This window comes from Cyanistes caeruleus, chromosome 28 (assembly GCF_971803275.1).
Source record: "Cyanistes caeruleus chromosome 28, bCyaCae1.hap1.1, whole genome shotgun sequence".
NCBI classification, from domain to species: domain Eukaryota; kingdom Metazoa; phylum Chordata; class Aves; order Passeriformes; family Paridae; genus Cyanistes; species Cyanistes caeruleus.
In genome coordinates, this window is record NC_141728.1 from 1,964,702 (window position 1) to 1,983,937 (window position 19,236).

The window sequence follows — 19,236 nt, forward strand, 5'->3', positions numbered from 1 at the left end:
CCCTTTGCTTTATTGTCTTTGTTGCCTACTGTCTTTTTTATTAAAGCTTTTAAAATTGACCAGGAAAGTGAACGTCATCTTTCCCAGTGGTCCAAGTCTGTATAAAAGAATGGCCTCAAATGGCAGCTCTCAAGAAAATGTCCTAGGTTGATGTTTCCCGTGCTGGTGACACTCTTTTAAACGCAGCCTGCTGCCCTAGCTCTCTGCTGCTGTTCCATGGACAGAGGTTGTTGTCTCTTACCCCTTCCCATGGGCAGGCCGCTGTTCAGCCATCTCCAGGACAGCAGGGCCCCATCCAACCTCACTGGGACCTGGGAAGGCAAAACCCAGCACTCCAAATGTCCCCCCTCCTCCTTCTTCCCACACATTTGGCCCTGGCACTGGGGTTTGCTGCTGGTTGCTGCAGGAAAAGGAGACCCCTGGGACACTTTGGGGCCCGTGAAACCAAGGCAACCCTTGTTTCCTTGAAACACTGCGGGGCCTGGTGGAACTAAGGCTCCATTGTGACACAGCAGGGCCCCTGGAGCCAAGGCACTGCTGGGACACTGCAGATCCAAGGAGACCATTGTGACACTGAGGAAGCTCATGAAACCAAGGCTCCATCGTGACACCTCAGCAGCAAGGAGACCATTGCTGAGAGCACGGAACCTCACGCAACCAAAAACACCATTCTGACACCGTGGGGCCCCAAGGAATCAAATATCCACTGTACACTGTGGAACCTCACGCAACCAAAAACACCATTCTGACACCGTGGGGCCCCAAGGAATCAAATATCCACTGTACACTCTGGAACCTCATGGAACCAGAAACACCATTCTGACACCCTGGGGCCCCAAGGAATCAAATATCCACTGTGTGAAAAACGAGGTTCACGTAATTTTTATAAAATTTAAAAGTTTAATAAAAAAGACAATTAGGAGAAAAAAATAAAGTGAAGTATAGAGATCCAGCCGGGTGTCTCTGCATTCAGCCAAGAGAGCACACCTTACTAACAAAGGATTGTCCCTTAAAAACAGAACCCTACTACATATCCATAAATTCTCATCCATATTCATACACTCTCATCCATATTCATACATTCTTCTTAGGATCTTTGGTGTTCTTCTGGTTAGTTTTCTCTTGCCCCCTTCCCAATAGATCAATATTCTTGGTGCCATCGAGATTTATATTCTCTGATGTCAGAAATGCAATAAATTCCTCCCCCAGAGTTCTGGTCACTGCTGTCTTCATCTGAGTAAGACAGTTCACAAATGCAGGAGTTCTTTAGCTATTTCATTTTTTTCTCAGTCTTTGGGTTATACAAACAAAAGCAGTTTTTATTTTAATACTATGCCATAGCCTAACATATATGTATTATACTACTATTTCTAAATTTCATTAATAACAGAAATAAAGAAAACTCTATTAATACAACAAAATTTCTCATTCTTATACACATAACATTCATTTTAATATTTGCGAAAAGCCAACAATATAAAATGTATCTATAACGCACTGTACAGTGTGGAACCTCATGGAACCAAAAGTCCATTGTGACAGAGCAAGGCCTCGTGGAACCAAGCAGTGCAGAGGTCTAGAACATTCCTTGCAGGGTTCTGCCCTAGGGCACGGGAACCTCATTGGTGGCACCTTGGGCTTGGCACACACTTGATGAGTATCTCTGTTCTCAGCAGGAAAACTTGGGAGTTTTCCATGGCTTCAAAGGAAAGGAAAAGGAGAAAACCCCTGTTTGCCTGAGTGCAGCCAGTTCTCTGTGGGAGTTGGGCAGTCAGAGTTAAGGATTGATTGAAGGCTGTGGGAAACATGGAGTGAGGTTCTGGCAAAGAGAACAGGATTGTGGGTAGAGTTACGTTAATCTGTTAGTTCTGTATAAGGTTATGTTTGGAGTTCTCGTTAACGGTTGGATAAGGATGTTTGACATCTATGGTACTGTTTGTGGTTCTCCTTCATGACTGCTTACTTGTGCAATATATATATATATATATATATATATATATATATTTTGATTTTTGACCCATTGCCCTGTCTCCTGAGTTTGACCCCCTACCGTGTACAACTTCCACCCTTTGTTATTTTATCTGTTATTAAAGTTCTTTATTTTCAGGCAGCCCAGTCACGCCCGTCCTTATTCTTTGCCACGCAACTCCCGGCTGGTGCGGTCCTGAGGTCACCAACGCTGTATTGCAACAGTTCTGCAGCAAAGCAGGTCCCAGGGTGTCCTGATGGGACACTTGTGGTTGGGTTCTTTTTCCCCCTGGGACTGAGATTGATGAGAGAGGGGCAGTTTTCTCTTGTTGGGACTCGGTTGTTTATGCTTCTCCTCTCTACATGACATGGGTACAGGCTACAAGGAGCTACGTGCACTAAGATAGAAAGGTGCAAAATGGCTAACAAAGAACTTCAAGGTTTTTGATATGTCCATTTCCCCAATTAACAAATGCCAAGTCAATTATTTTTCTTAGTGACCCAATGACCCAACACCTGCTCACTGCACTGCGGCATTCCTTATCCAATCACTTACTACTACCCAAAAACCTCTAGAAGAAGAAGATGAAGAAGAAAGAGGAAGGAAGAAGAGACAACACCCTAGATCCTCCATCTTGTCCTTTGTTTTCTAAACTAGTTTAAACCTTTTTTCACCCAGTGACTTAAGAAAACTCATTAATTTACACACTCACACTCTTCGGTTTCCTATTTAACAGTTGTTTTCATGGTGTTATATGAAATTCAGAGCTTTCATGGATGTCAGAGGCAGGAATCAGAGCTAAGGGCACACACTCTGTGTCTCTGACTCCAACACCAGGTGAGGGAGGACAGACAGGATGGAGAATGTGGAGCAAGGTTGCCCACTCTGGCTCACACCTCAGGGCACAGCTTCTCTGAGCAGGCCAGGACTCCTGAGGAGAGACCCTGGGTCAATATCAATTCCAAATGTTCCTGTCACCTCTTCTCCAATGACAGAAGTGATAAAAGCATCAAAAGTCACTCTTTAAAATAGGAATGTGTATTTCTCAGACTATCTTAGAAGCTCTGTGAAATATTCTCCAGAGCTGCAGTAGGAAACCTTCCTGATGAACTGCCCTGGAGCAGAGGGAAATGCAGGCAGAGCCAGGCTTTGTCAGGACTTGCTGGAGCCCAGTGAGCCCCGGGGTGCATTTGGGGCTGAGCCCTTGAACCCCAGAGCCTGAGAGGAGATTGCACAAACTTTTCCAGGAGTCCAAGTCAGAAGAAAACCCCAGGTGTCTCCAAGCATTAATGGGTCCCACTGGGGTCCAGCCCCAGCACAGGCTCCTCATGGGCTCCTTGGAGGAGAGAATTGGAGGCCTTGATTGCCCAGAAACCTCTCAGAGTCCCAGTGTGGGAACAAGAAAGGAAAGTACCTTAAAGAACTGAAGCACCCAGAGGCATTGATGAGCTCCACAGAGTGTTGTTACTGACAAAGGCTTTCAGGAGACTAATTAAAGCAGATAATTGGAGGCCATGAGTGCACAAACCTCTCAGAGACTGCAAGGCAAGAGCAGAGCCCCAAGTCCTTTGAAAAAGCTGCAGTCCCTGGGAGCATTGAGGAGCCCCCCAGGGCCATTCCTGGCCAAGGCTCCCCAGGGACTCGTCCCAGCAGATCCCTGAGGCCCCTGGGATGTGGGGGGATGCTGAGGGCAGGGCAAGGGGGTGACAGTGGCCAGCCTTGCTGAGGCTGTGCCAGGAGGCCCCAGGGCCTCAGGACCAGGTGTCTCCTCACAGCCCTTGCTGGCACAGACCCTGCTGTGGCCCAGGGCACCAAGACTTGGCTTCTCTTTGTTCCCACCTGTCATCTCTGCCTCCCATTTCCTGCTCTAACTGGAACCTGGGGACACTTTCTCAGCCGTGTCCCTCAGTGGGACCCATCAACGGCATCAGCAACTTTGGAGTTTGATTATGACTGAATTCTCCAGAGGTTTCGTCACAAACCGTGGCTCTGCCTTGATTTCCCTCTGCTCCAGTGCAGCTCATCAGGAAGGTTTGCAACTCCAGTTATGGAGAATGGGTTTGGGTGCCACAGCAACCGGGAGAAGTTCCAGTTTCCTTGGAATCACTGGGGAGGACTGGGACATACTGGGGAACACTGGGAATGCAGTGGGAGACACTGGGACATACTGGGAGTGATACTGGGGAGGGCTGGGACAAGCTGAGGAATGCTGAGGGGGAACTAGGGTGGGTTGGGATGGACTTGAGGGTACTCTGGGACATACTGGGACAGACGAGGACATACTGGGAGTGACACTGGGGGATACTGGGACAAACTGGGGACACTGGGAACACTGTGGGAAAAACTGGGGGACACTGGGGAGTTGGATGGATGACACTGTGGGCAACTGGAAGGGAATGGGAATGAACTCAGGTGTACTGGGAGGGACTGGGCTCTACTGGGAGGGTCTGGAGGGGTACTTGGAATGAACTGGGCTGTACTGGGAGGGACTGGAAGGGTGGAATTTGCCGTTCCCGCCTCTGCCATCACCTATTGGCCAAAGCTCCCGCCAATCACGGCCTTCAGCCAATCAGCTCCGGGCATCAGGGACTCGGGGGCGGGGCCGACAGTCGGCGCCATTTTTCCTTTTTGCCTGTCACTCCCGTCATGCCCCGCGCCCCGATAGTGCCCCATTGGAGCCGGGACTACAACGCCCGTCATGCCCCGCGCTCCACAGAACCCCGGGATCGCCCCCATCTGTCCCGTAAGTGTCCCCCAGACCCTCCAGGATCCCTGAGTGCCCCCTCAGCGCCCATTCGGGACCCCCAAAGCGTCCCCGGATCTCCTGAATGCTCCCGACCCCACAGATGTCCGTTACAGCCACTTCTGGAAATTCATCTCCTGTCATTCCCCGCGGCCTCTGAGCCCCTCAGAACACAGTCCCGAGACTAAAATTACTGCCGCGACCCTCCCCCAAAACACCTGCCATGCCCCGCGCCGTAAAGAGCCCGCTTAGAGCTCCCGAGGCTCACTCCAAGTGCTCCCCAGCCGTACACGTTCCCCCCGAGGACCTTCAGCCACGGCTCGGACACAAAAGTGTCCCCCAAGCGCTTTCCCGGACCCCCATGGGCCCCTTCCGAGCCACTCCCGGGACTACAGCTCCCATCATGCTCCGCGGCGCACATAGAGCGCCATTCCAGCTGTGACTCCACCTCCCGTCATGCCCCGCGCCCCACCGAGAGCCATTGGAGCTGTGCCTGGAACTCCCGTGATGCTCCGCGGTGCCGTTACACCGTATTATACCCGCGCCTACAACTCCCATCATCCCCCGCGGCCCAGAGAGCCCGTTAGAGCCCCCCAAGTGCCCACCCGGACCCCGAAGCGCCCCCGGATTCCCCTCCCTGACCTCCAAGTGCCCCCCTGGACCCCCAGGTGCTGCCCCGGACCCCGAATCGTCCCACATAATCCCTAAGTGCCCCTCCCAGTGCTCACCCGGCTCCCACAAGCGTCCTCCAGACCCTGAAGTTCTCTCTGAATTCCCTCCCCTGACCCAAAACTGCCCCGAATGTGCCCCAGAAATGTCTCCATAGACCCCAAAGAAATAAAAATTGGACTAATTAGCATAAAGTGGGAGAAATAGTGGTCAATTCATTATCGAAGAGAATTTTGTTACTTAGAACCAATGAGCAATAATTGTTTAGTTTCTAAAAAGTTATGAATTCTTTTATGGAAATATAAAATTTGGTAGTGAAAACATTGAGTAATATAATTATTAAATACATATATATAGTTTTATTAAATAATTATATTTTAGTTATATATAAAAAATATAATAAATATTTCCAGTGTTTCAAAAGTTCAAGTCCCTTTTATTCCTTTCTAGTGTTTTGTAAAGTGGTGTTCCTAACATATTAGTCCTGGACCTCAGTATATCAAAGAAGGAGGGCTGTATAATTCCTAAGGTACAAGTTCCTTTCCACTTTTGGGGTAATTCACTCTATGATCTTTGTCCACAAATCCAATATATTCCATCAGGGGCTTTCCCTTTGTTACTTGTTGTACCTGGTTGTTCCCAATAAAATTTTAGGTTACTGATGGATTGGTAAGGGTTGGCTCCAGGACTTTTATACCGACACAAATCAATATGGTTATCCCACTGACAATTAGTTTCTTTCATTATTCCCCAGTATCCAGCAGGAGTTTTTGGTTGCCAGGTTTTTGTATTGTTCTCTGAATTTGCTCCTAGGGTAGATGTACAAGGGGTATATTCTACCACTTCATTGTATTTCTTTCCTTCTCGAGTTACACAAACTGTCCCAATTACTTGGTGACTCAAAATCCATCCTCCAGGTTGTTTTAATGTCTTGGAGATTTGAGTATGGTTCCATTTTAAAAATTGCTCTGGAGCTGAACTCTCACCTCTCCATGGCCACCTCTCAGCCATCCTGAGCCCCCCACAAACCCAGCATTTGGATAATCCTAGTTCTGTAGCAATCTCTTGCATCAAATCTACAAAAAGGGTTTTAGTTGTAGTTGGCAAATCCCAGTCGCTATATTGTTCTTTTAATTGTTTATACAATTGATTCAATTCTTCTAATTCTTTCTCTGGAATCTTTTTCACACTTTTCTCTGTTTCTTTTTTCTCTTTTAATGCTATATTTATATTTGGCTCATTCTCATTTTCGTCTTTCTCAAAACAGAAGAATTTTTCATATTGAGGACAGATTTGATCATTATGAGGATAAGGAGCTCGTCCATTAAATCCCAGATTTTTTCCTACCCAATACATTTTCCTATTTTTAACACAGATGTCCAGAAAATTCTTGTGATTGTAACAGGCCACATTACCATATGAATGTGCTACAAACACAGACTCCATCTTATCTTTGATCCTTTGATTACATTTGTCACATGGGTCAGAATTACTGATACTTTGTTTTTGCACAGTTTGCTTCCTTGTGGCTGGCCCTTGTGCTGCTTCCCATTCAGCTTTAGAGCTTTGGCCCATCACCAAAGGTATCATCCTAAACACAGTGAAAGTAATCCTCAGCACTTTTAACTTTCTGCCTTCCTCAGGGCCCCTTGGGTTGCAGCCAAGGGCCGAGGTGCCAGTCCTCTTGGTAGCAAAGTTTAAATCCTGGGATCTCGCCATTGACTCGTTCCATCTCACCACTACCTTTGGTCTCATCATATTCACCTGAGCCATTTTAGTGGTTGGTTTCAAGAATGACACAGATTTTGCAGCATCGACTTATCCCTTCCTTTGGGCTAGCCTGCTATTTATTCATTTCCTTTTAAAGCCAAAACTTACCTGTATAAACCAAATGTACTAAATTATCAAAGCTCTAGAGATGTGCCAACTACAACTTCAATTTATGACCCAATTGGTCAGGTTATCTTCTTTTCTGGACGCTGGGGTGATTGTTACACCTTCATCACCACCAACAGGCACACTCACGATGCCAGTTTTTATCAGAAATGTGTCTGTGGCGCGGTACACAAATCTCTTCTCCACAGCAGCTGGTAATTATGGTGCTCTGGATTATAATATTATGAATTGTTCTCTCTTTTACCCATTCAAAAGCTAATACAGCAAGGATTCTTTGGTCCAAATTCTCTATTAATCAAACAGCTGCATCCAGAGATCCATCCTTGTGTCTCAAAGATCTTCCTAAAAAATCACTAAAACACTTTCCCAAAGTTAACTGATGAAGCACACGATGTAAACAAGCTGAGCATATCAATTGTCTTTCTCTTTCATTTACTCTGGTTGCTCTCCACCATGAATCAAGGCAATTATTACAAACAACAGGAATCCATGGGCGACACTCTAAACCGTGCTTAGTACAACTCCATAGTGTTATTTGTTCTTGTACCTTTTTGGTAATAGATGTTACTAGTTTCTTCCTATGGAGTTGTAACTCACTGACAAAATCTATTAATGTTATTCTCTGAGGGAGTGTTAAAATATTTTCAATCCGTCTCAGTTGTTCCCACAGATCCAAAAAGCGTCGGATTCTTTCCCACCTGCGTTGTTCTGCGTCCGGATTTAATGGAGTTCCTGTCAGCAGCCAATCCAGAATGCCTGTTTTCTCTAATGGATTAAAGTTAGTTGCAATCATAAAGCACAAACTCTTTACTGATTAATTATCAGGAGAAATCTTATTGTATCCACATCACACTTGTATTACTCTCTGTTGCTCTTGCAGTGTCCTTAAAGCCACCATTCATTCTGAGCAGTAAGCTAAATAAACAAATGCTCTCTGTGCTTGATCTTCTATTCTAAATTGCTGCAGGTGAGTGTTAATGCTAACTTGTGCTGAAGCCCAATTGCCCAGTCTGAAGTCCCTCTCCACCCTGCTAAAACATTGTATACAATTGATTACAAAAGCTCCATCTCCTTGGTCCCAGGGTCCAGCTGTCCTATACCGATGTCGTTGTCTTATCCTTTTAATTCTTATCGCTTCACACCGCTCACGTTTTGCTGTACAGGAAGGGGCACACAAATGACCCTGTTTGCTACAACCCTGTTGAAATAAAGAAACCACTTTCTGTGGGATGACAGTTTCTGATCTTTCTGCACTAAGGGTATCTTGGATATCCTGGGGTGGTGTTATTCTTTCTACATGTGGATGGCACACTGAGCGTATTGCAGGATTACGTGAAATCCAGAGGCAAAAACGATTTTTCATGTGACCTTTGGCCTGTGGGCACCCAGCACTCTCCTCAGCCATGTGTTGATCAGTTACAAGTTCATTTTAGGCTGTTTTCTTTTCAGACTTTAGTAAAATGATTCAATTTGTTTTAACTCTTTTTCAATTTTACTTTTAGGTCTCCTGGTGTCAAAATGATTTTCCAGTTTTTATTTGGTATAGGTCCTTTTACCCGTGAATCATGAGTCCAGCCTTTTTCTGCTGTTCAAACTGCGGTTTCTGTGGTTAAAGAACAAGAAATGGTCCTTCCCACCAGGGTTCTAGACTTTCCCCTTTCCAGCATTTTATCAACACATATTGTCCTGGTTGAATAGAATGTATTGGGAAGTCGAGGGGAATTGTCTGAGCTAAAATGCCTTTTTCTCTCAACTCTCTCAAATTTCTGGCAATGGTTGTAATATATCCCTGGATGGTTTTGTCCCCGACTAGTGAAGGATTCATCATCATGCCTTGGGGATAAGGCAATCCATATAACATCTCATACGGTGAAATCCCTGTTTCAGAGTGGGGCTTGGTTCTAATATTTAACAGAGCTAAAGGAAGGCACCTGGTTCACAGCAATTTGGTTTCTATAATTTTTAGTTAGTTGCTGTTTTATAGTTTGATTCATCATTTCAACTCATCCTGAGCTCTCAGGATGCCCCGGGGTGTGATATTCTCAAGTAATTCCTAACGCCTGACTTTAGCTTTTGATTACCCCAGAAGTGAAGTGAGTAACCTGATCTGAATCTATAACTTGTACTAATCCAAATCTTGGGATAATATGTTCCAACAAAATTTCTGCTACTGTTTGAGCTGTAGCTCGAGCTGCAGGATACGCTTCCAGCCACTGAGTTAATTGATCTACTATAACTAATAAATATTTCCATTGGCCCATTCTGGGTAGTTCAGTAAAATCCACTTTTAAAATCCAATCTTTTCAAAAGGCCTGTAGGCCATCTGAGGGCCTCCAGAAAACGACTCCTTAGCGCCCTTTTATTTACTTTTTGGCAAGTTATACATCCCGGGGTAACTTGTTTTCCAATCTCAAATATTCCAATACACCCATCAAATTTTAGGAATTGATCACAAAGTGCTCTTGTTCCCCAGTGAGTCTGTCGATGTAAGTTGTCAGGGATCTGTTGGGCCAGAGACTTTGGTATCATATTCCTACCATCAGGAAGAGTCCATTGTCCTTCCTTAAGAGTGGCTCCCAGTCTCTTTATAGCTTCTACTTCTGCCTCAGAAAAAGATGGTGTTTCATTTTGTATTCCTACTTCCTGAAAAGTCATAATTACACTTTTGTTCTCCTTTAGGGATGCTTTCTTTGCCTCTTCATCAGCGAAATTATTTCCCTGTGTCTTAATATCTCTCCCCCTCTGGTGGCCTCTTACATGAACTCCTGCTGTCTTTTTTGGACCTTCCAAAGCTTCGAGTATCTGAATTATTAACCCTTGATGCATTAATTCTTTCCCCTGAGTATTTATAAGTCCTCTTTCTTTCCAGATGTTTCCAAAGGTATGCACTACTCCAAAGGCATATTTGGAGTCTGTATAAATAGTCCCTTCCCCATCTCTCAATAACTGCAATGCAGGTGACAGTGCCTAGAGCTCACAGGCTTGTGCTGACCAGGACGGGCTAAGAGGAGCCGATTCTTTTACTTCCAGTTTTTCTCCACTGATTATGGCATACCCAGATTTTCTTCTTCCGTCTATTATTCGAGATGATCCATCTATAAATAATTTATCCCCTGTTTGTAATTCTTGTTCTCTTAAGTCTGGGTGTATTTTTGTTTGCAATTCTAGAACTTCTCTGCAGTCATGTATTAATCCCTCCCCTGGGTCTCCATATAGAAACTGAGCAGGGCTTTGTACATTTGTCACTTTTAGTTCCAGTTCTGGGGAAGTTATCAAAATAGCCTCATATTTTAATATTTGGCTATCAGTCAACCATTTTTCAGCTTTCTGAGCAAAAATTCCCCTAATATTGTGGGGGGTGTATACTTCTAGCAGTGCTCCAAAGGTTTTGGGCTTCTTCCACTAGCACAGCAGTTGCTACCAGAGCTTGTAAGTGTGTTGGCCAACCTTTACTAACTGGATCTAAGAACTTGGAGTAATATCCCACAGGTTTTCAGCTTTCTGCTCAATCTTGGGTCAACACTCCATAAGCCATTTGATTGGCTATATTAACAAATAATTGAAAAGGCTTATCTGAGTTAGGAAGGCTTAGTACAGGGGCCTGCAATAGTGCTTCTTTAACTTGCTCAAAGCTTTCCTGGGGTTTTTTAGTCCATTTCAAGTGATTTGTGGTTAATTATTCTTATAAAAAATTCACTTTTCCTCTAAACCCTTCTATCCACTGCCTACAGTACCCCAAAAGACCCAGGAACTGTCTTATTTCTCTTTCAGACTTTGGGGTCCCAGGTTTAGTATCCCTGAAACCCTTTCAGGGTCTAGTTTTTAATTCCCCTTACAAATCCAATGACCTAAGTACTGTACTTCTGACTCCACAAACTGCAGTTTTGGCTTGGATATCTTCAGCCCATTTTCTCCTAAAAAATTTAAAAGCTTAATAGTATCCTTTGTGGTTTCTTCTTCTGTTTCTCCTGCTATTAGCAAATCATCAAGATACTGTAATAACTTAATTCCTTTGGGCATTTCAAAGGACTTGAAGAGATTTTCTAACACCCTCCCAAAAAGATTTGGTGATTCAGTATAACCTTGGGGTAATACAGCCCACCTTAACTGCTCTCTCCTGCCTGTGTCAGGGTCTTCCCATTCAAAAGCAAAATAATCCCTACTGCCCTCGTCCAGAGGACAAGCCCAAAAGGCATCCTTTAAGTCTTCTACACTGTACCAGGTGTAATTAGGGGGTATTTGACTTAATAATGTGTATGGATTGGTGACTACCGGGAAGTGTGTGACGGTTCTTTGATGCACTGCTCGGAGATCCTGAACTAGTCGGTAGCTGCCGTCAGGCTGCTTTACCGGCAGAATGGGGGTATTATGTGGGGACATACGAGGTTCTAAAACCCCTTGACCAACTAAATTCTCAATTACCAGTTTCAATCCCTTCCATAACTTTCTAATGATACTGGGTATTGTTTTACTCAAATTGGAATTTCTGGGTTCTGTACTTCAATTTTGATGGGCTGAATGTTGAGTTTTCCTATTTCACCAGAATACCACACGGTGTCACTAATCTCCAATTTATCTTCCTCGGTTAAAGACTAGATTCTAAGTTTACTTTCATGAGGTTTTACTTTAATCCCTAAAGCTATTATTTAATCCCTAAAGCTATTATGTAATAATAGCTTTAATTCCTAATAAATTCCTTATAAATTATTATCAGCCTCAGGTATCAACAACAAATCATTTAACTCAAACTTTTTATCTGTTTCTATTTGCACATTCTTAATTATAGGAACTTGAAAAGCTTCTCCTTTAACACCAATGACTGGGATGCGTTCACAACTTAACTCACATCCCTGTGGTAATTTTTTTACTGTAGACCTAGAAGCTCCTGTATCAACTAAAAATGTAATTTCTTCACTATGAGGACCTATTTTTAATTTTACCAAGGGCTCTTCTGATGTTTTGGTCCTCACTAAATAAGGCCCCTGACTCTCCTAGTCCTCCTGAAACATTTTTTCATCCTGTTGTCTCTTTTTGCAGGATTTCATCAGATGTCCCTTTTTGTGGCAATAAAAACAGGTGGGTCCTGTACCCCCTGAGGCAGGACAGGAATGTTGCAAGTGTCCTTTTTGGTGACAAGAAAAACATACGGGTCTTGTATCTCCAGAGGCGGAACCCACCTTCTTCTATTGCTTAAACTTTTCTGTGAGCTTCCCTGTTTCCACAGTTACCTGTGTTTCTTTAACTGCTGCTATCAAAATCCGTGTTTCGTCTTTTGCTTTTCCTCATCCCTTCTTACATACACTTTCTGTGCTTCCCTTAACAATTCCTGAAGCCCCCTCTCTTGCCAATCTTCTAATTTCTCCAGCTTCTTCCTAATGTCCCCCAAGACTTAGCTACAAATTGAGTCTTCAAAAGGACCTGCCCTGCTGCAGGGTCAGGGTCTCTGAATATTATCACAGGTTTTTTCTCAGTCTCTCCAACCAGTCTGCTGGGGATTCATCCTTTCCTTGATGCTCATTCAAAGCTTTCCCTGTGTTTTGTCCCCTAGGCATTGCCTCTTGGATTCCTCTGATAGTCATCCACCAAAGATCCCTCATATTCTGTCTATCTCTCGCCTCCTGATTATTCCAGTTTGGATCTTGCACAGGCCATTTCTGGTCTCCCTGCTCTGGCCCCTGATGTTCCCTATCCCAGACTCGCATTCCCAAATGTCTAATCATCTCTCTTTCTTCCATGGTAAACAAGATTCCTTAGATAGACTGCAGTTCTACCCAGCTGTATATGTTCGGCCCCAAGAACTGATCTAATCTCTCTGCCACTCCACTAGGATCCTCTAACAACTTTCCCATCTCCTTCTTGAATTCTCTGACATCCCCTGTGTTTAGAGGAACACTCACATAACTGATAGGTCCCTGCTCTGGCCCCGGATTTGCCATCGGAACTTCCCTAAGGGGGTATAACTGACCTTCCCTTTCTGTCTCCCTGTCTCCTTCGTCCCTTCCTTCTCCCCGTCCCCCTCTACCTCTAGTTCTGTGCCACTGGCTCTTCCTGAATGGGGGTGCATTTGCATTTACAGGAGGGATTTTGGGGGCTTGGGGCTGAACGGGCTGATCAGATTGCCTGTAAGGGGGTGGGAGATGATCTATCAGATCCCATGGTGGTTCCTGTCTATCTTTCTTGGCTACTTGCCCTTTAGTTTGTAAAGGATACAACGAATAACCCTCACTTCCCTGTTTCCTAGTAATCACTTCATCCTTCCCCCGGGGAAGCCACAGGGCAGCATAATCACTCTCTTCCTGGTTAAAAGGCTCTCTTGAATTCACATACAGATTTAAAGCTTGACAAATCCAATCTTCAAATGATCCAAACTTCAGCCAATATAAATTATCTTTTCAGATCATTTATTTTGTCCATTTAAACATGCAATAATTAATCATTTTCTGTTTACTTTTTCCTCTCTGGGATTCCCATGTATCCCAAACTCTTAACACCATCCCCAGTGGACTGTCCTTAGGAATGCTCCCCCCTTGAGAAACCCCCTCACGGTTCTCAGATATTCTGCGCTCTTGTGAATTCCCCTTATAATTCACAGCCCCTGGGTTCAAGGACTTACTCTCCCTTGAACCCATTTCTGGCAACCAAGAAATCTCCAGTACCAGGAGAATCTTGATCCCCCTCACTCACTCTGTGGTTCAATCTTCCCACTACCTTAATATTATTCTGTTCTTTTTGCCAACTATTTGCCTCCCACCTAATTCTCTCTCGTTCTTCTTCCCCCCAGCTTTGACTCTTTCTGGCTACTTCCCTTCACAATCCCTCTTAACTACGTACTTAAATTGCCTACTATTTTCTTTTTTCCCCAAGAAAGTTGAACCTGACTCAATCACTCTCCTCCTGAGTCCCTTCACTCAGCGATCAGATCGCTCCCTCCTCCCCAAAGACTTTGCTGTAAGTTTTAAGACTGGGACTCTCCCTCCCGTCCCTCACAGGGATTTTCACTCGTTCTTCTCTTTCACTTCCCTCCTTTCCTTTCTGGTCTCCTGGCGGAGAGCCGAAAACGTGGTTCATTGGAGGTCTGCACTCCCTTTGGGGGTCCGGGCTGCCCAGTCCCGTCTCAGACCCTGCACACACACACAGGCACACAGCTCCCCCCTGCCCAGCCCCGTGGCACTCACACACTCCGTTTGCCCACCCGGTTCTTGTGCACAAGACGTTTTACAGGCACCGTTATCTCTGGCCGGCACTCTGCGGGAGCTCTTCTGTGCGCTTCCTACTGCTAGTTTCTTTTGCTAATGCTTTATCCTAATTGAAACTCCTGTTTCCAAGGGAGCACGAACTAACCTTGGGACCACCTTAAAAGACTGGTGGGGAGCTCCTTCCCATGATTAGCTGTTCTTCCCCTAGACTGGAGTTCCCAGGTTAGGGCACCAAATTGTCATGAATAACTTTCAACTTTCCAAACAATCAATCTCATTCATTGATAATATACTTTAATAAATTGGATACAAAATAATAAAATAATGCAATATAGTAAAATAATACAATTAAGTAAAAAAAGATACAATTTAGTAGATATATTCAGGTATATATTTCTATATATATGTGAGTATAATTGGCCAGTGGTTACAAATGGTTAAGGCATAAGCAAAACTGACCAGGGTACGGGGGGGGCTTCTCACCCCACCTCACGTATGAAACAAAGCAGTTTAAGCTAAACTTGTATACTGTATGCTTATACATATTCATTAATGTTTGCCATAGGTTTCCTCCTATTTCCGATTTTTCTGACTCTACGTCGCTTTTCTTCATGGCACATGTGTCACTTGTTGTTAGGGGGTCTTCAGTCTGCTTTTGGGGTCTTTTGGCAAAGGCTTCTCCTCTTCCTAGTTGCCCTTTGGATAACCTTGCAGGTTTGCACGTGTGTACTAAGCATTGTGTTGTGGAAGTCTACTAATTAGTCTGATATTTTCGAATCTTTAGGCCCAAAATTCTAATTTTGGTCCATCTCAAGGCCATTTTGGTCTTAAGACACCATTTATCTTCTAAACTACATCCTGTACCTTAATTTTGGCATGTAACATCTGTAAAGGGGTACATCTGCTTTATAACACTGATTCTTGATCATTTCTAATAATAACTTTAATAGGAGTTACAATTTAGTTAGCACAAATTTATTATCAATTCCATTTTTTAGAGCTCCAAACTGACTCCAAGCAGCTGCACAAGCTTTAACTTGAAGACAATGGAAGGAAGAGAAAGAGCCCCCGAGGTTTTCTGCATTTTAATGAACCCCAGGCTGGATTTGGGGCAGAGCCCAGGACCCTCAGGCACTGAGGGAAGAGTGAAGCTGCTCAAGGAGCAGAAACAAAACTCCAAGTCCCTTGGAGCATCCCTGTGCCCCACTGACTGCTGGCTCCTGGCACACACAGCCATGGCATTGCTATAAATGAAATTAGACTTTTGGCAGCTAGGTCCTTTGGGTCAATGGCAGTTTAAATAAAAATTAATACAATTTTGTAAATTGTATAGAAATTTGGTATAAAAGAATACAGTTTAGTAGAAGAATAAAATTTAGAAAAAAAATTTACAATTTATATATATAATTTGCCAGTAATTAAATATGATTAAAACATAAGCAAAACTCACTGGGGTATGGGGAGGGCTTGTTACCCCACCTCACATCCAGAACTGACCGGGGTACGGAGGCTTCCCACCCTGCCTCATGTACAAAACAAAGCCCTTCAAGCTAAACTTGTATACTGTATGCTTATACATATTCATTAATTTCCCATAAGTTTCATTCTATTTCCCGTTTTTCCGACTTTACGTCACTATTCTTCACAGCACATGCTCCACTTGTTGTTAGGGGGTCTTCAGTCTGCTTTTGGGGTCTTTTGGCAAAGGCTTCTCCTCTTCCTCGTTGTCCTTTGGATAACCTTTCAGGTTTGTGTATGCGTACTAAGCGTTGTTATGTAAGTCTACTCATTAGTCTGATATTTACTGATTTTTAGGCCAATGCCTAAAGTCATTCTAATTTTGTCCATCTCAAGGCCATTTTCCTCTTGGGACATCACTTATCTTCCAAACTACATCCTGTACCTCAGTTTTAACATGTAACATCTGTAAAGGGCTGCATCTGCCTTGAAACACTGATTCTTTTGGTTGCTTCTTATAATAACTTTATTAACAGTTACAATTGAGTTAGCACAAATCAATTCCATTTATTACACCATCCTCCAGGGTACCCAAAATTGGAAAATAGATCCCTCTCTGCTGTGCTGACAATTTCACACCCATTTTCCTTGATGTTAAGCTGCCAGCACAACAAAAATCCACCCTCCCCTGCAGAAAAAGCAACAACTTAACAAACTAAAGATCAAAGTTCCAGGGCCAGTCTCAGGGACAGGGTGCTTTCCACAGCCAACTATCCTGGCCTGTAGGTTCATGCCCCCCCCTCCAGCACCCCCGGGGAGCAATGCACCCTTCCCACAACTTGTGAGCACCCTCAGCCTAACTTTTGTCTGTCAGTCTGAGCTCTGGGGAGACAAGGACAAGAGGGAGGTCTTTTGCATGGGATAACAGAGGATTTATTGCTCTGGGGAATCTTGGGGGCAAAAGACAGAAAATGGGAGCGTGCAACAGCTGAAATAGGGAGATGTTTCAAAGGGAGGGTCCAAAGCATCAGCTAATCAGAGATATCCTGGGGAGGGTAAAAGGCAGGGTTCACAAAATCATCATCCAATTGGGGCCCAAAGCACCAAGGATCCACTGTGACACTGCAGGGCCCAAAGAACCAAGGATCCACTGTGGCTCCACGGAGTGTCATGGAACCGTGGAGACCATTGTGACACTGCAGGGCCTCCTGGAACCATTCTGACACCAAGCTGGCTGGGAGTGTGGATGTGCTGGAGGGCAGGAGGGCTCTGCAGAGGGAGCTGGACAGGCTGGATGCAGGGCCCAAAGCCAACAAGGTGAGGTGGAACAAGACCAAGTGCCGGCTCCTGCACTTTGGCCACAACAAGGCCTGCAGTGCTCCAGGCTGGGGCCAGAGTGGCTGGACAGCAGCCAGGCAGAAAGGGAGCTGGGCCACTGATGGACAGCAGGCTGGACATGAGGCAGCAGTGTGCCCAGGTGGCCAAGAAGGCCAATGGCCGCTGGCCTGCATCAGGAATGGTGTGGCCAGCAGGATCAGGGCAGGGATTCTTCCCCTGTGCTGGGCACTGCTGAGGCCACACCTCGAGTGCTGTGTCCAGTGCTGGGCCCCCAATTGAGGAAGGCCATGGAGGGGCTGGAGTGTGTCCAGAGAAGGGCAACAAGGCTGCTGAGGGGTCTGGAGCACAAGTCCTGTCAGGAGTGGCTGAGTGTGGTGGGTTTTAGCTCTCGCTAAAATCACTAGATTACTTCCTTCTTCCTGTGAGATATGGATTAGAAGAAGGGCAAAGCAGGCTTAAAACTTAAAAAGAATAAAGAAACTTTAAGAATAGGACTACAAGAATTAGAAACAAGAAATAAAGTTCCAGAAACCTTTCCTGCCCCCTCTCAACTTTTCCTTTTCCAACTGAAATGGCAGAGACAAAACCAGGGATGTTAAAGCATTGCCAACTATACAATAGTCTTTTCATCAGTCTGTGCAGGGAGAGGAGTTTTCTCTTGTCATGCCATGGAGAGTTCTCCACAAGAAACATCTTTCTCGTCAATTTTCAGTTCTACAAATAGCAGTCACCCGGGCACAAACTCTGCCCTCTCCTCCCATTTTCACACCACTCAGAAGTGTGTTCATGGGCCATGAGCTTAGGGGTATTATTTTAAGGATGAGTTATTCAAAGGCAAAGGTTCTCTTCATCTCTGAGAACAGAGGTTTTCTTCTTCTCTCTGTGGGGGCAAAGGGTCTTCATCAGCTCTCATCTCCCTCTCTCTCTGTTCAAGCTCTCATGGGATCACAGCTACTCCACCATCTGCTTGGCTTCATCAATGGATACCTTTGCCCAGATCCACTGCTTGAATACTTCAATCCCCCAATGCTCTTTCATGAATTCAAGGAGTTATTTTTCAGAACATTATTATTCATCTCCATGGCCCTAACAAAAGAATATTTCAGCTTATTAGAGCATCTCCTCATTCTCCTTCCATCTCAGGCTTGATTCCTTCTTTTACTGACCTTGATGTTTCACGTTGTCTTTTTCCGTGTCACTTGGTTCTTTTCTTTTCCTGGAGAGAGGATTAAAGTCTGCAGGTCTCCTGTGTGTAGTGCAAGGGTTAAATGTGTCCCAAGCCATGGCAGGCAGTGGTGGTGTGGGATTTCAGGTGTGGCTGGTGCCAGCTCTCAGGAGCTGTCTGTGCGGGCCGGGGGGCAGGGGGGTGTTGGCGAGTGTCATCAGCCGTGGCCTGGCCCAGCCTGGGGGCCGGGGGCTCCCCTGGGAAGGGCTTTGGCCACCCCGCTGGAACGGGACCCGGAGGGCTTCCCGGGAAAGCCAGCACCGCAGCAGAGCCTGGCCTGGCCTGGGGGGGATCCCGCAGTCTCCATCTCCCCCCGGGAGCAGCTGGGCTCCGGCCCAGGCCCCCCCAGGCCGCACAGGCCACGGGGGAGCGGGGCCAGCCACACCACAGCTCTGCTGCCTTTCAAGGCTGCAAAGAAAGAGACCAGGTCCTGGGCTTGGGGGTTTAAAAGGTGGCATTCACAAAGGTGAAGTTACTTTTCAGTGGTGCAGAATGCTGTCAGTTGTCAGAACTGGCCAGCTCTTGGCTTGATCTCAAGCACAGAAGGAACTCCCCACAGCCTCTCTCAGAGGAATCACTGCTTTGGGTGTTTCCCACTTCTTTCCCTAAATGCTAAACTACCCCACCCTTTGACCATAACATAATTCTCATAACTCACAGCTATCAAGGACTTAATTAAAACCAATTAAGTTCCTCCAGTATCAACCAAAAATTGTATTTCTTTGTCTTGTTCCCCCAGTTT

The 19,236-nt window shown here is 45.2% G+C and overlaps 2 long non-coding RNA genes across 3 annotated transcripts in view; one reads left to right on the top strand and one right to left on the bottom strand.

The window, feature by feature from the left end:
* Nucleotides 1-19,236, bottom strand: part of LOC147649008 (uncharacterized) — a 769,650-nt gene that overhangs the window by 710,806 nt on the left and 39,608 nt on the right. The gene's annotated exons all lie outside the window — the stretch shown is intronic.
* LOC111943566 (uncharacterized) lies at nucleotides 4,206-8,507 on the top strand. Of its 2 annotated transcripts, XR_015279608.1 has the most exons (4): nucleotides 4,206-4,712; nucleotides 5,832-5,910; nucleotides 7,948-8,244; nucleotides 8,360-8,507. It is a non-coding gene; the product is annotated as an uncharacterized LOC111943566 (long non-coding RNA). The 2 variants fall into 2 exon arrangements; XR_015279607.1 differs by having other exon boundaries at nucleotides 4,210-4,712; nucleotides 7,948-8,507.